The sequence below is a fragment of the Lycium ferocissimum genome, chromosome 8 (genome assembly GCF_029784015.1).
Source record: "Lycium ferocissimum isolate CSIRO_LF1 chromosome 8, AGI_CSIRO_Lferr_CH_V1, whole genome shotgun sequence".
Taxonomy (NCBI): domain Eukaryota; kingdom Viridiplantae; phylum Streptophyta; class Magnoliopsida; order Solanales; family Solanaceae; genus Lycium; species Lycium ferocissimum.
Genome location: NC_081349.1, coordinates 38,004,041 through 38,009,335, shown reverse-complemented (window position 1 = coordinate 38,009,335; position 5,295 = coordinate 38,004,041).

Sequence of the window (5,295 nt, the reverse complement as noted above, 5' to 3'; positions counted from 1 at the left end):
TCTGTGTTGGAGTATGAAGAAATAAAGGATTTATTAGCCAAAGTTTGATTAAATAAGGAATAATGACATCGACGTACACGAATATCACACGGAGAAGTTTTACTATGCGGAAGAATTGTGAGCCCCATTCCACCAACCATGTCTCCTTCTAGAATTAAATTAATGCATGTCAAACCAAACAACTTAATAAATTATAGTTGGTTCGGATTATTTTTTGAATGCTACAGCGAAATATTATTATCGAGGACATTTAATTCAAGTATAACATTAAATATCGGTCTTAATTATAAAAAAATTGACCATTATAATAAAAATAGTAGTATAGAGAATGATTATTATAGAGTGGTCTACCCAGGGGCGGACACACCCTATGCCCAGGGGTGTCACCCGACACCCCTTCGTCGAAAACTTTTTGTAAATATATGAATATATGCAATCTGAAAACTGGAACATATAGGACAAATAATATAAATGACACTGCTTCATCAAACGAGCTTCGTTGGCTCACTGGTTTGGCGCCTTGCTATTGCACTAAACCTCCCGAGTTCGAGCCTGAGCAAGCACATTGCGCCTTCACTTTTTCGTAAGTGGCCCTTTGTCTGTACTAAAAAAGTTAATGTTGCTAGCGAGATTCGAACTTCCAATTCCTTGTCAAGTTAGTACAAAGTAAACCAGACTGACCAGAGGTGTTGAATCTAATCTTCAGAATAGTATTTTTATTAACATAATGTTGTTATATCAATTATTCACTTGTTTTTTTTTTTAATTGACGACACTGCTTACAAAAAATCCTGCGTACGCCACTGGGTCTACCTATATATACCTAATTGACCAGTGGAGGCGAAGCTAGAGCAGATTTTGTAGGTTCAAATGAGGTCATTATTTTTAATTCGGATTATCATACATTGTCCATGTGAAAACTTAGTTTGATTAAGATCACAATTGAATCTATTGGTTTTAGGGATTTTCATGGTGCTTTTTTATCCGATGTTTGTAATTATTGATTTTTAAATATGTTAAATTGTTACCGAACGGATAAGGTATCGATTTGATATCAATTTTAATGGTTATCGATTTGGACAAGGATCAAACGAAGATCAATTTATGTAACAATTAAACATTCACCCCAAATTACGAAAACATGGATAATTTTTATACTGTCAATTTAAAGCTAGACAAATCAAGTAATCAAACTGATTGCAACCTGAGTTGTTGGTGATTTGACATATTCTATAAAGGTGGGATTATCGGTTAAGCCGATAAAGAAATTGGACACATGGATATCCGAATCGATAACCGGTTAGTCATATAATTTCAGATTATTCTCAACCATTAGTTCAATAAGTCGATATTTTTAAAGCAATAACATTTTTCTCGGTTCAAGTTGAGCGTGTTCTTAGCTTTTTTAGGGCCACCGACCATAAAGGCTCCAGGGTTACACTCCACAGTGTTAGCTGTCTAATTCTCCAAGGAGTCCAAAAAGTAGGGAAATCTAATCAGTGTTTTAATGTTACTATCGGCCATGGCCACCTAGAGTGTCACCTATCAAAGTCCCAGAGGAATCCCAATGTAAGGGAAATCTCAATGTTCCATATTGTTACTATCAGCCATGGCCCAAGGAGCTAGCAACACGTATTGGACGCTCAAATGGAGCTAGCAACACGTATTGGACGCTCAAATGGAGTAACACTCTTGAAAACCATCCAAAAATTGCAAATCAACAATAACAACAACATACCTATTATAATTTCATCAGGTGGGTCTGAGGAGAGTAGAATGTACACAAACATTTCCCTGACCCTGTGAAGGAAAGGAGGTTGTTTCCAATAGACCCTCAGCTCATGAAGAGATGCAGTGATAAATTGATCTTATTACATTACATCTTCTAAGTAAAAATATTACTTAGATTACAAGTGTTTTTATGATTTAGCTAAATATATATGTACTTAATTTGATACATAAAACTTTGGAGTGCCTATTCGTCGAACTTTCTTTTATTCCAACACTTCAAAGTTTGACCCTTTTTAACCAAGCTTCTGACTTCACCTCCGACCGGTTGGGGTTTGGAAATGGTAGAGGAGGAGGAGAGTTAAGATGTGAGAACTTTTGATGAAATTGAAATCACTCTACATGAATTAGTTACGAAATTGAACTCACTATATATGAATTTGTTTTGTAATCAAACGAAAATTCAAACTTGGGCCAAAAAAGTGTAACCGCTGTTTCTATCATAACATATTATTAGGCTATTCATCATTTGATAAAACGTACGTAGCACGTATACTTTGTGCGGAAAATTTTAATAGGCCATAGGACCTGGATTTTTCTTAAGGAAACTTACCTTAAATGTACCCTGTGCCATCTAGTTTATCAAACATGGTTGAAGTATACACTGTCTATATACTTCGGTTGTATAGGTAGTGTATATGTATGTATATTATCTTATAGGTATGTATAGTATATATATATTTACTATACTTTATACACTACCTATACATTGTTTACATAATTTGTAGACTAGATGACCGAATGATATTTAACAGTAACTTTCCTTTTTCTTAATAAGAAAATGACCTAATAATACCACTTAAGACCCTATATTACAAAACATAAGGACACTTTTCCTTATTTACAAAACATACTACTTTTCCTTATTTACAAAACATACCAATAAATTATATACCAAATTTGTGCTTAATGGGATATCCACGATTTTGGACTTTTTTTTAGGAAGAGAATCTGATTTTAAATGGGGTCATTTACCCTTCAAAGGCACTGATCTTTAATCTTTGTCCCTCGAACTGGTGGTCTTTAATTTTTGTCCTTCGCCTAATAACTCAAGGTCCTGGGTTCAAACCCCGGCTCAATTAAAAAAAAAAAAAAGGAATTTCGCAAAGGCAGATTTTCGTAACAAAATTAGGCCTATTCGGGCAAAAGTTATGCCTTAAGGCAGAGTTTGGCAAAACTTAAACTGAATAAAAAAAATTGCCTTAATGCAAACCTCTACCTTATCTTAAGGTAGCGTTTTGCCTTCATTTATAAGACAAAACTCTCCCTTGAGGCAGAGTTTGCCTCAAACTCTGCACGTAGCAAAACTCTACCTTGTGATTTTTTATTTTTTATTTTTAATTTTTGAGTAAGCGGGAGTTCGAACCCAGAATCAAGAGATTTTCAGTGAAGGACAAAAATTAAAGACCACCAATTTGAGGGACAAAAATTAAAGACCAGTGCATTTGAAGTTTGAAGGACATTCCGCACAAAAAAATTCTTGAAATGATTTCTGCTTGGGCCTGCCAACTTATACCAGCAATTGCTGATGCAGCGAATTGGGCCGTCACTTTGTGGCTGGTTGAACATTTTTTTTTACGGATTGACGTTCAAAGGTTCTGGTCTTTAATTTTTATTCTCTACTTAAAAAAGTAGCCAAAAATATTTCGAGGTTTTGAGTTCGAAACCCCGTTCAGTAGAAAGAAAAAAAAAATTCGCAGGGCAGGGCGTTGCGAAAATTCTGCCTTAATGCCTTAAGGCAGAATTTGCCTTAAGACGAAAGTTTGCCTTGCGAAATTCTAGAAGGCAATTTTTTTTTTTACTCTGCTGAAATTCTACAAAAGTTAGGCCTTACTTTTGCCCGAATAGGCCTAATTTTGCTACGAAACTCTGCCTTGTGATTTATTTATTTTTTAACTGAGCCAGGATTCGAACCCAGAACTTCAGGGTATTTTAGGCGAAGGACAAAAATTAAAGACAACCCCCAAATAAGGGTAATCGTGCAAATTGCCCCTGGTTGAATGCATTTCGAAAATGGGCTGTGTAGAAGAGATCCGGATATAATCAAGTGATTAGAAATGACATCTTAATCATTTAGATGTGCTTTCAGATTAAGAAATCTTACCATTAATGAAAACAAATTATTTGGCTTTTTAGAGTTAATTCAGATCAAATCACTTGTTTAGTTAATTTGGTTTAACTTATTGCAAAATTCTGGTTAAAGGAAATAAGAATATTGAAGGAATATATGAGGAGGAAGAAAGTAAGCAAGGTGGTGGCTTGAAAATCAGGAATTCAGGTTCAATTATTTGGGTGAGTCGGATCAATACACATGGGTTGGATAATTTAGTTCACATTAGATTAACACCTACACCAATCATAATTGTCACATTGCTTTTTATAAAGCCTCATCTAGTAAAGTAGTGAATCGTTAATTTTAGGGGCATTTATACGGCAAAAATAATGTTGATGGCATTTTTGGTCCAATAGATGAGAGGAGAGTATTTTATTTTATAGCCAAATTCAATAGGTTAAAGGTCATTTTTTACACTTTTCCAATATTTATAAAACTTAATCACCTGAAATCTCTTTTGAGGTGTAAGATGTAACAAGTTAACAACCAAAGCAATATACCTTCTCTTGTTCCTTAGCAAAATCGGTCTTTACGCTTTTTATTTATAATTCACCAAATCTTCTTCTCTCATTCTTGATAATTCCCCTGTTGACAGGAAATTCCAAGGAATAATTCCTTCTTATTTGGTAATGATCTTGTTACTTTTTACATATGAGAATATGATGCCTCATACGAGGATGATTTAATGATAAAAAAATGGATGAGTCTTTTTTTTTTTTTTTTTTTTTTTTTTTTTTTTTTTTTTTTAACAAGCCAAAAACGTGAAAATATCTTTTAATGTGACCCAAAAAGAAGCCCGATCCAAAATGATCAGAAGTCTCAAAGTGTGGTAATGTCATTTTTTTTTTTTTGTGCGGATTGCCCTTCTAACGCACTTGTGTCTAATTTTTTTTTTCAAATTCTTTGGTCTATAATTTTTCTTCGTTAAAAAAGTGGTAAAAATATCACGAGGTTAAGGTTCGAACACTCGCTAAAAAAAAAAAAAAAAAAAAAAAAAAGAATTTCGCAAGCAAGATTTTCGCGAAACCTCTGCCTTAAGGCCTAATTTTGGGCAAAAGTTAGGTCTTAAGGCAGAGATTTTATGCATTAAGGCCTAATTTTGGGCAAAAGTTAGGCCTTAAGGTAGAGGTTTTATGCCTTAAGGCCTAATTTTGGGCAAAAGTTTAGCCTTAAGGCAGAGGTTTTATTTAAGGCCTAATTTTGGGCAAACCGCTGCTTTAAGGCCTAATTTTGGGCAAACCGCTGCTTTAAGGCTTAATTTTGGGCAAATCGCTGCTTTAAGGCCTAACTTTTGCTCGAACAGACTTAATTCTGCTACGAAACTTTATCTTGCAAATTTCTTTTATTTTTTTACTGACCCGGGGTTCGAACCCAGAAACTCGGATATTAGGCGA